The 11,267-nt window shown below is 54.7% G+C and overlaps 1 long non-coding RNA gene across 1 annotated transcript; it reads left to right on the top strand.

Annotated features, from left to right (window-relative positions):
* Positions 1-3,477: 3,477 nt before the first annotated feature.
* LOC109145712 lies at positions 3,478-10,934 on the top strand. The gene is made up of 3 exons (XR_002047362.3): positions 3,478-3,755; positions 9,303-9,386; positions 10,305-10,934. It is a non-coding gene; the product is annotated as an uncharacterized LOC109145712 (long non-coding RNA).
* Positions 10,935-11,267: the final 333 nt, after the last annotated feature.

Genomic DNA, 11,267 nt, shown 5'->3' with positions numbered 1-11,267 from the left:
AGGGTTCCTCTACTCTGGGGTCCAAGGGGTTCCTCTGTCCAGCAAATGTGGCTTTGTGCAGAGACTGAGGTGCCACCAGAGCAAACCTTCCAGTGGGACCCTGCCCCGAGCCCCCAGCTCCCAGAGGGGGCCCCAAACCCTGTGGCCACTCCAACCTCAGTTCACCACTCCCATGTGTGAATCAGGAAGGTGTGAGGTGCTGGGGACTGGGACAGCAGCAGCACCTGGGAAGGGAGCATGGGATGCAGACCCTTGGCAGCAGCAGGCAGAGGGGAGGCAGTGGGTGTGATGGGGACAGCACAACCTCCCCCTGATCTTAATCCTTATGTCAGCTTTTCTGGCTTCCTCCCCAAAAAATCCCTACCAACCCACACAAACCAAAAACCCCCAAGGATTAGGAAATCCAGGGGAATAGGAAGAAAGGAGCCCTGGGAGTGGGGCTGGTGCTGCCCAGGGCTCTCAGTCAGGGCAGGGCAGGGCAGGGCAGGGTGAGAGGCTGCCAAGACAACTCTGGAGATCACTTCCAACCCAGACCAACCTGTTCCCAGACTGGGAACATTGCAAAAACTCCCAGTCCCACACTGGGTTTTAGGAAACTGAAACCTTGTGATGCAGCTGGGAGAGATGAAGCAAGAGACACTCAGGAAGCAGATGACAGATCCAGCACCACGGGGCTTCCTGGACAAGGCATTTGCCAGCTGGTAAACTTCCCCAGATCCTGAACTGCCTCCACCTTCCCCTTCACCCCCAGTGCTCAGCTCTTGCCCCCTGGAGCACAGCCCCTGTCACAGCCAGACCCTTCAGTGGTAAGCAAGGGTTATTGGGAAACAAGTCCACACTTCCAAACTGATTCTCTTTGCTGCTCTTTTCCTTCCTGAAGCTGGTCTGAGCATGGCAGGGGTTGCTCAGGAAAGCCAGCAAGCTAATGTATTCATGTCATCTCACATTTGGTGCCAGGACATGAAGTAAACACCGTCAGGGACTTCGCTCCGGTTCAAAGACAAGCCCTGATTCTTATTCCGATCACATTATCCATGCTCCTTGTACAGCTTCATTGATTCATATTATAAAAAGAAAAGCCTTCAAAACCCATTAAGTCTGCCCCGTCATTCCAGCCCTGCTCTCAAGAGCCAGGGCAAGAAGCATTAACTAATCTGCTCACATTACCTTGCCTTTGAACCGAGCACCTCTCAGCATCAATCGAGAGTGTTTGCAGGGGATATGTTCCCTCATGGGGCGAGTTTTGGCTGCCAAGGTCACCCAGTGACCTCAGTGCCAAAGTCAATCGATTCCAGAAGATGTGTTTTGCGTTGCAGAGGTCACCCAAGTGAGTGCAGGGGCCAGCACTCAGGCACTGCCCCCTGCACCGGCCTCCCCTTCACACTCAGGGGGCACCCAGGGCTTGTGCCCACAGGGGGAGGTTCAGGCAGCCCAAGTGACGGTGCCCTGTTTGGTTAGGTGGGTAAACCTAAACAAGTCCCTGAAGGAGTGAGCTCAGGGCCTCAGGCAGCACCTGGGATGCAAGAATGGGGACTTTGCTGGTGTCAGCCTGGCTGGGTCTCAGCGAGGGGAGAAGAGTTTACAAGCGGGGATTACGAAAGCCAGGCTGCCGACTGCCAGGGAAAAGAAGGTCCTTCCAGCCTCTTGGGCTTCAGCTCAGCCAGAAGCCGCTGTTTGTTTGGCTCCAGTGACTTCCCAGCATACCGGACCACGCTCCTGGGGGCTCAGCGTGCTCCAGAGCGCCTGGCCAGGACATGGGGCTTGGCCACCCCACGCGCTCCCCGGTGCCTTGCATAAGGCAGCTCCGCACCCTCCGGCCGGCCTGACTTACACTCAGGAAGGAATTATTCACTCTTGTCTCCATCTGACCGCAGGACACACTTGGGATGTTTCTTCCACCACTCTCAGCAAGGTTTCCCATCCTGCCGGTGCCAGTAACGAGGCCAGATCCATGCCCTTTGCTCCCGGCCAACCCCCAAGTTCAGGAGCAGGGACTGTTTACTGGATAGCCTTAGAGGAATTTGGTTTTACTGAAATTTCAAGTGCTGCTTGAGACTGTTGTTTTTGGAGTACTTTGAGAGGACATGTCCACCAGGAGAAGATTAACAACAGCTGTCCCAGGCCCCTGCCGTGGCTGGACTTAGGGGGCATCTCTGGTTGTGGCTGGATGGGGATGGAAAGCCAGGCTTCCTGGAAAGCTCAGTTTTGCTTTCTTTCTGACCCAACCACTCACTGAACCCAGACCCATCAAGGTTGCTTGGATTTGGTTCTGGGTCTCAAAACCCTTTTGCAGGAGGAAGCTGTTTTCTGTCTGAGTTATGGGAATGCCTAGTTTGGTGCTTTTCTCAGCTGCCCTGCTGAGGCCAATGTCCATCCCAAGTCAGCCCCTGTCTCATGCCCCAGGGCCAAAATGGAGCTGGGGCATGGGGAGAACCCTCGGGATGGTGTGCACAGCCCCAAAAGGAGACACATCCCAACTTTGATGAGCAGCAGTGTTAGACTCCATGGATCAGAGCCCATTGCCACAGTGTCCAGGTGGGACAGGCTGAGAGCAGTCACTGGAGGAACCTCACGGCAAAACCCCACCTGGGGGCAAAACCCCACAGCCAGTGTCTGCAGCTCCCTGCCTGCTCTGGGGCTCTTCTCCAGGTCAGCACCACCACCACCACTGAGCCCCATGTCTGTGGCCACAGATCTGCCTGGCAAACACAGCTGTCTCCCCGCTGCCCCTCTTGCAGAGGTGCTTCCCAGTTGTTCTCTTTAACCTAAACCCACAGAGTCACTCCAGAACATGTTCTGCTCTGCAGAGGGCTGAGCTGGGACAAGATGTGTGAAGGTGATTCACCGCCTGTGGAGCTTAGAGTGGAGGGAAATCTTCCCTGGCAAGAGAACAGGATGGGCAAGGAGATCTGGGGGAGAGCATAGGGCCAGAGCAGCTCTGTGAAGAAAGGTGTGTGTGCTGCTGAGCCATGGGAGAGTGGGGACGAGGAGGCAAGCCCAGCCCGGGTGACGGAAGGATGCATACAAGGTCTTGGGATCAGCTGGCTGAGATGAGTCCACAGGGAATTACAGGCAAGTCTGAGCCTGTCAGATTACTGGAGCCAGGAAGGGGGGGAGCGGGTTGAGGCAGGTCTGGCAGGAGGAGGGATGGAGGAGCTGGAGGGAAAGAGAGGAGCAGGGGGAAGGTGGGCAAAGAGGGAGGGAGGCACACGGGAAAGGGGGGAGCAGAAGGGAGTACCCAGCCCTGGTGGTGTGGGGCTGGTGGGGGCAGGAAGACAGACTGGGGGTGCCATGGGGTGGATGAGGTGGGAACTGGCCTGGTCCACGACACGTTTGCCCCAGCACCCACCTGGCCAAAGTGCAGGGCTGGGACCAGCCAGGGCAGGAGCACACCACACACCGAAACCGATTCAATGCTCAAGGTGTTACAGACCAGCTCTGGGGTCCCTCCCACCCGGAGGTCAGAGGAGAACGTCCTCATTTGCTGCCTCCTAATTACATCTGATCCTGCCTTAATTCCTCCTGAAACCTTCCCTGAGAGCTTTCAGGTGGTTGCTGGGGAGAGGTGCCCATGAGCAGGGGTGACAGGCCAGCCACGCACGGGTGACAGCCCTGGGCTGAGCAGTGCCTCCGGGAGGGATGTGAAGGGCTGTGGGTGCTGGTGGTGATGGAGGAAGCGCCATGTGCACCACCATCCTGATCCTGGGTCCACTGGTCCTCCTGCTGCGGCGCCGCTTCTGCAACAAAGTTGAACCGTACGTCCTCTCCTGTCCCCCTCCCGACCCCTCAGGGCCCTGGGGCTGGGAGGGTGAGGGGTGGTCCTGGGGTGGAGGATCTCACTTCTCAACTTATGTTGTATTCATGGAGATATTTGGGTTCCTTCTGGTTTTAGTTCTCTGGGGAACACCGGGAGGCATTTTCTCGAGCTGGGCAGAGAGGAGCCTTCTGTGATCTGCTGTCACCTCCTCTCCCATGCACCAGCGCCAGTCAGGAGGAAATGAAGGATTGGTCCTCCTGTTTGTCTGGTGCAAAGGGCCAGGGATGAACCACTGGGATGCTTCTACATGCACTGATCAAGGTGTTTCCAAACGGAGCAGTCCAGCACCTGCAGCTTGGCTGCCTGACTGTCTTCATGCCTTGGCTTGGGAGATTGAGCAGTGATCTCAGCTGCGGGGACATCACCAGGCTGCCATTGAGACCCAGCTGGTGTAAAACAGCCCTGGGGAGGTCCTGCTCCATCCCTGGGGTTCTGGGAGGTTGGATGAGTGTCTGGGTGTGTGGAATGCTCGAGAGCATCAGCTAAACGTTGGCTCTGAGAAGAGCCAGCAGCCACCACCCCGCACCCTGTTGCGCTGTGCTCCGTGTTCACACACACGCTCACGCTCATCCTGGCTCCAAGGCGAAGGCAGGGAGCAGATGGGAAGGGACTTGCTGCAGTCCCACACCAAGGCAATGACAAAGCTGTGACTGGAGGGCAGGGTCACCTCCTGCTCGATGCGTCCCCGCTGCGCCATGGGCACGGTGCCGGCGGCTGCGGCTTCCACTACCTGCAGCTCCCCGTGCCTTTTGGGAGGGAGTCTTGTCCCCGTTCAGCACTGGCTTGGCTTCAGCTCGGTGGCAGTGGGGCCGTGCTCACAGCGAGCCTGAGCATCGCCCTCGCTCGCTGTGCAGCGCCTGCTCCAACACCAGGCTCAGCTCAGGAGGTTTCCGCTGGAGACGCACAAATCTATTTACCAGTGGAGATTGGAGACATCTGAAAGTGGGGAGGTCAAATTGGCACTTAATGAGCCCATTAAGTCAGGGGAGGGGGAAACAAGGCTCAAAGCAGGGAAGGCATCTCCTGGCCTCTGTGGCCCCAACTGTCCCTATGCTACCTGCAGCACTGGCTGAATTAAACACTCATTAAGTGTCCGAGCAAACGAGCTGCAGAGATGGGGGCTGTCTCTGGGCAGAGGGTAGGGGGGATTGGCAAGGCTGGCAGACTGCAAGTCCATCCCTTGGGAAGCTGCAGGAGAAACGGGCTGGGGGACAAGTCACCTGGAATGATGGCACCAGAGCTCGCAGTGTGCTGACAGCCCTGTGCCCCAGCCCTGGACAGGCAGATCCAGCTGCAGCACAAGCCCTGCCCAGGGGAGCAGTGTGAGGGGTCAGCTTCTTAGGAGCAGGCAGTGAATAAAGCACAAATCTGTGCACAAGGAGATAGGAAGGAACCTGGAGCTGAAAAGGCTGAGGTTGGGAGGGATGTGGTGCTGCCCTGGCTACCTCCACTCAAGGCAGGATCAGCACTCCTTCCACCACATTTTAACTGGGGGCCCATAGCCTGGTTCTGGCTTCATCACCACCACCACGATCATCATCATCATCGTGTGGCTGGTGAGACAGCAGCACAGCATAGGGACAAAATGTGGCTGGTGCCAGCACCAGCAGCAAAAAGCTGGAATGAGCATGAGGGTTCCCATCACGGCATGGACCTGGGAGCATGAGGGACACTCAGAGCTGCATGGGCAGGAAAAACTTCCTCCAAGCCCTGCTGCAGCCTTCAGACAGGCAGCTGGTCTGGGTGCAGACACCAGCCCATAGAGAAGCCGTACACTCCTAGATTAGTTCTTTTGGTGATTAATTGCTCTCACCATTAAAGACCAGTGGCTATTAACAGCTTTTCTACTTGATCTATTTTGGACATTCATCTACTTGCCTTTCTCTGTGCTGGCATAAATCAGAGCCGTTCCACTGATAGCTTTACACCAGGAGAGGTTCTGTTTCCAGAGTTTCATGTCCTGGAAAAGAAAAGCATCAGAAGCAAGAGAAAAATGTGCTGCTGGCCAGGGACTGGGGAGAAGTGGTACAGGAGACCAAGGCACAATGGCCCTGGTGAAGGGCAGGCAGCATCCTCAAGACCAGGAACAGACCTGAGGCACCAGAGCCCCAGTCCTGTGTTGATCCAACAGGATTTTGGCCAGCTAGAGGATTGGGCTTAGGCTGGTCAGGCACCAGGACCCCATACAGCAAGAAAGACCAGGATTTTCCATATGTGCACTTCTCTGAGTGACTGCTGGGTTAAAGACATCCCTGAGAAACAGCCTGTGTGAAGAAAATGTCAGGAGCCCACATGTTCCATGGGATAAACCTGGCTTGGTGCAGGATCAACCCTCTGCCTCTGACGTCCCCGTGTGTGAAGCAGGGCGTGCATCCTGGGCAAAGGACACAAATGAGCAGCACAGGCAAGATCAGATTATGTGAAATCCCCTGCTCACTTGACCTCCTTCACGTCCTTGTCTTCTATTTATATACCTTGGGGCTGCCAGGAATGGCACAGGTTGTCCTTGGCCCACCTTCGCAGAGCTGGGGTGCTCAGCCATGGGATTAGTGTTGGCCACTGGAGCTGGCTGCCACCACCTCAGACAAAGAGGTTTGAAAGGATTCCTCCCAACATCCCGACTGTGGGGTCTGCTATCCCTGTCCCTTGCTGGAGCTGAAAAGCAAACTGGAACACTGTCCTGGACTAACCTGCTGTCAAGAGACAGGAAGGTCAAGAGGGACTCCTTGGGCTCCAGTGCTTGGATTTCCTCAGCAAGCAGTGATTTATTCTTTGTTTTGTGTGATATTTAACGAGAAGGTCCTGGCTGGAGGCCAGGGCTGGCTATGGATGTCTGCTCTGTTTGCCTTTCTCGTGTTCTTCCCCTCCAGTCTCTTCCTGGCAGGAGCTGCTCACTGCCTGCTCCTGGGTTTGGAGAGGTAGAGATGCTGCTGGATGGGTTTGGTCTTGGTGCCAGTCCAGCGTGGGGGGATGCAGGGCACTGAGCCCCCACAGGAGTCCAGGAGCACAAAGGTCACACAAAGGAGCCTGCTGGAAAGAGCCAGGTCTGTGAGATGTCCTCCACAGACAGCACTTGGAGAGGTCTCAGGCTCAGTGAGGCAGTGCTGGACTATGGCAAAGCAAAGGAGGCACTTTGGGAAGTGAAACGTGGATTTGCTTTGCTGCTGGTTTTTTCAGTCCCCTCCCAACAGGCTGCACATGAATCCCCTGGGCCCCAGAGGGGTTGTTTTCCTGGGGCTGGGAGCCAGGGCCATGGAGAGAGGGAGTGTTTAGTGCCTGTGGGGATGTCCCCCCAGGAGAACACCCCACACACTGTGCGGCAAGGCAAGGACAGGCCCTCTGCACTTCAGGCTGGGGAAAACAGAGCTGGTAGCTTGGCATCATCTGGATTAACCTTCCAGCTTATTTCCTTCTGGAAAGAGGCCGTGACCTCCTCACTTCCACTGCCCAGGCACGGCTGGCAGCTGGCAGCAGTGGCACACGGCTCTGCTTCTCCGGGCTGGAGCAATCAGCGTGCAGCAGGCAGGCGCAGACAAGTGCCAGCCGAATTTCTGAACACTTTAAATACATAAACAAGGCCACAAGCACAGCCCCAAAGTGCTGCAGGCACAGGTGAGCCAATAAATTACCCCCAAACCCACCAGCAAGGGAACACCCCTCTTCTTTCCACAGGAGAAAAGGCTCAGCATCGCTTTCCTCCCATAGCTGCACAGCAGCTGAGCAGCTCCACTCTCTCCCTGGCTGTTTTCAATCCAGTACCAGAAGGGTCAATTCTGTGCCACTTCTGCGGAGTCATTATCCTGTCGGTTATATAAATGTCTGGGCATGCACAAAAGGCAGTGCTGATACAGTGGCTCTGACACCAACTCCCTCCAACACCTGCTTTTCAGCTGGGGAGAGAGCTGAGCACAAGAACATCTCGAGAGCTGTCACACAGAAGGCTGCTGTCTTTCAAGCTGAATGGAGGTCTAAATAGCTCTCACTTCTGCTTTAGAATCTCATTTCTAAATGCAATTAATACTGGCACATGCATAATGAGAGACTGACGAGTGAATACAGACTCCCAGCAATAAAGAAGCCAGCCCCAAGTGCTATGTAAATATTACAAATCCTCGCAGGGAGCTGACCCGGGGAAGACAGCTTTCTGATGATTAAACCCCAGTGACAATACGACTGCATTCCTACATCTGTCACAATACTACCTGCTGATACATAATGAGCCACGCTAAAAGAACTTGCTCTTGCTGCTCTTCAATGCAGATAAAATGTCTATTTGTAGAATGTAATTAATCTCTTCTTCAAAATCAGGAACCTTAGTGTCCTTGGTAACAACATGCCAGTGACTCAGAGAGCGTCTCTGGCTTTTCCTTCTGATTTTGGAGTGAGTTACTGAAAGTCACCCCAAATTCTAGCACTGCAAAGGAGCACAAGTGGAAAAGCCAATGGTATCTGGAGGTAGGGACAGGTTTCATCCACCTTTCTGGTCTCTGCAGCGCTGCTTTGGCGGCTTAAGGAGGTCCCTGGACTTGTTTCAGCCACGTTCCTTATGATGAGACAAGCTCTGTCCCAAGATCTGGTCTCCAACCCATCGAGCACAAATTCCCTTTTACTGTGGGGTCTAACCAGGCAGAGAATAAACTGTCAGAAGAGCAAGGGCCCAATCACAGGATGAAGCTGCTCCCTCTTTTGCCTGGTTTCCCCAGTAGTAAGTGCTGTGTGCTCTGTGTGTGTCTGTCCACGCCTGCTCCCCCAGATGGCTTTCGAGCCTGCTGGCTTATTTCAGCCAAGTTGGGCAGGGGATGGAGGTTCAAAGACATCCTTTCCCTACCAGGTAGCGAAGATGCAAAGCTGTGAGCACCAGTGTGGCAGAGGGATGCAGGGAAATGCTGCTGACAGACGCCCTGGTCCCTCTGAGGGCTGTGCTTGGGCATGGCCTGCTCCTCCAGCCCACCCCAGGCTGGCTGAGATTCATGCTGAAAAGGCAAAGTTGCTCCAAAAGTGGCTCCAGGGGCCATATCTGCTTTCTATGAAATTCAGTGGGAATCAACCAGTGCTGGATGTCGCTCACTGACCCAGTTCCAAAGCCCAGGGGAAGCATGGGCCGCGATACAGGGACAGCTGCTTGGAGAGCGGGTGATGGAAGACTTGCATGATTTATTTATTTCCTGGGAAATAAGAAAGAAGAAGAAGAAGAAGAGAATTGTTGGATAAAATCAGCATATTCCAGGCTAAACTGTGCTGCAGCAATTCCTTGTGGGACTGGTGCTGAGCTGCTCAGTCCCCTGTAAGGGAGATTCATCCCTGCTGCTGCACGGTGCTCTGCAGAGCTGGGGGGAACATGGGGAAAAGGAGGGTTTGCTGTTACTGAGGGCTCCGCTCTTCAGTGCAAAAATGCCCTTCACTGGAGCAAGTTATCCCTTCCCTTTAGACAGGGGCTGCAATCAGCAGCACTGCCCACAGCTCACCCCATCTCCTCTGCCCCCAGGCACTCCGAGGGAGAGGAGGAGATCCGGAGAGAGGCTGGCTCTGACCCTCACACCACGTAACAGTGCTTCGGAGTAAAAGCCAGGTGGGATGCAGCAGCTACCTGGGATGATGCAACTTTGGGGGAATTGTGGGAAGGAAGTGCTGGTTTGGCGCAAAAAGCCCGGTCTTCAAGCATTTTAGTGGTGATTTTTTTGTGTTTCACCCAGGATCTATAGGTCTTCCTGCCTCTTGGTGAGGCTGTGAAGTCTCAAGAAAAGTGTCTTGCTCTGGAGAAAGGAAATTGAAACCTCGAATGGCTGGATTGGAAGGGAAAACCCCATTTTTGCATTACTTTCAGTAGCATTTCAGTTCCCAGATGAGAGCACACCCAGCCCTTTCTCTGTGGCCTCCCGCCTGCTGCCTGGATGCCAGGAGCATCTCGTAGGGACACAAAAGGCAGCAGAGCCCGGGTGATCCAGCTGGGGTGGGGTGGAAGGGGTGCAGGTTGCCCAAAGATGTGGATACCACGCCCCTGGAAGTGTTGATGGATGGGTTGGATGGGGCTTTGAGCAACCTGGTCTAGTAGAAGGGGGTTGGAATGAGATGGTTTTTAAGGTCACTTCCAACCTCAGCCATACTGAGATTCTGTGTGGGATTTGGGACTGATGTAGCTTGTGTCCTGCTCAGTGACCCCAGGGAGTAAGGCCTGGCTCTGGGGTGTCCATCTATGGCTCCCAGCAAAGGTTGGGTCACTCACCCACCACTGCCTTGGCTCTGGGAGGGAATCTTTGGCATCAAGGGTGAGGGGACACTGGGTTGGGCTATGGGAGAAATTGGGGTCAGAGCTGTCTTTCCTATTCCCCCCTGGGCACTGCTGAATGCCCAGGGCAGCTCAGGGACTCACCATGCCCTGCCTTCCCTTTGGCAGATCCCCCAAGGCTTCTAACCTCATCTGTCCCAGCTCTCAACAAGCAATTAACCACAATTCACCAATTAACCCTGACTCCTTCTCATCCTGCAGCTCCCCTGCACTCTGCAGCCAGCACCGAGCACATCCCAGCCTCGGCATCTACCGAAACCCTCAGCAGAACAACCCATGACAGCAACAAACCCACACCACCCAGCTGCCCTCCCACAGCTCAGGGAGGACCAGACTCTGGGCTAAATGCTGGGGCAGGAAGGAAATTTGCCTGCCTAAGGCTGAGCCCTGGGTCGTGGCCAGCAGTCCCAGCTGTGGGCATGGAGCGATTGGGGGTCCAGCTCCCAGCCATGGAGTTCTCACGTGCTCCGCAGCTTTCCCATGGATATAAATCCATTAATAAAAGATCAGTTTGCAGATGCAGCTTGCTGTAGATGACAGCATTAGAGGCACATCGGCTTCTCCTAAGCACCAGTCTCGTGCTGGGTTTATTTGGTCCATTTGTGGCAGGAGAAGAGTTGCTTTCGGCATTCAGAGATGTCTCGCGTCTGGGACAAGTAGCGGGGTGAGATATATTTTTGGCTCTATTTAGCCACAAAAATTTGGGTTTAGAATAAAGAGAAATATTCCTGTTTGCTGCCAAACTGAGGCAGACGATTTCTTGTGCAAGCCTTCGTTTGTTTGAGGACTCGGTGTCCTGTTGTAAAAATAAATGCTCTGATGGGAAAAGTCTATCGGGGTGTGCTGATCAGTCATTGGGAACAGTGGGCTCGCAAACATCAGCTTCAACCTAACTGGAAAAGCAGCTTCCAAAGCTTTTGCAAGTAGATGTTAGACAGAAGGAGACAGGTCTTTGGTTTTTTGGTGAGTGAAGTAGTCACAAGCTGAATCTTTCCTGTGGGCACAGTTGCTCTGGCCTCACCACGGCTGGCATGAATTTTCAGTGCCAAATACACCCAGTTTGCACCCAAACCAGGCTGTTTGCTCCTCCTGAGAGCCAGCCAGCTCTGACAGCCACAGGAGTAGGGGAAGGAGAGAGGCTGATGGTGGGGAAGAAGCCTGGAG

Source organism: Corvus cornix, chromosome 18 (assembly GCF_000738735.6).
Source record: "Corvus cornix cornix isolate S_Up_H32 chromosome 18, ASM73873v5, whole genome shotgun sequence".
NCBI classification, from domain to species: Eukaryota; Metazoa; Chordata; class Aves; order Passeriformes; family Corvidae; genus Corvus; species Corvus cornix.
This window is presented reverse-complemented; position numbering and strand designations above follow the sequence as displayed.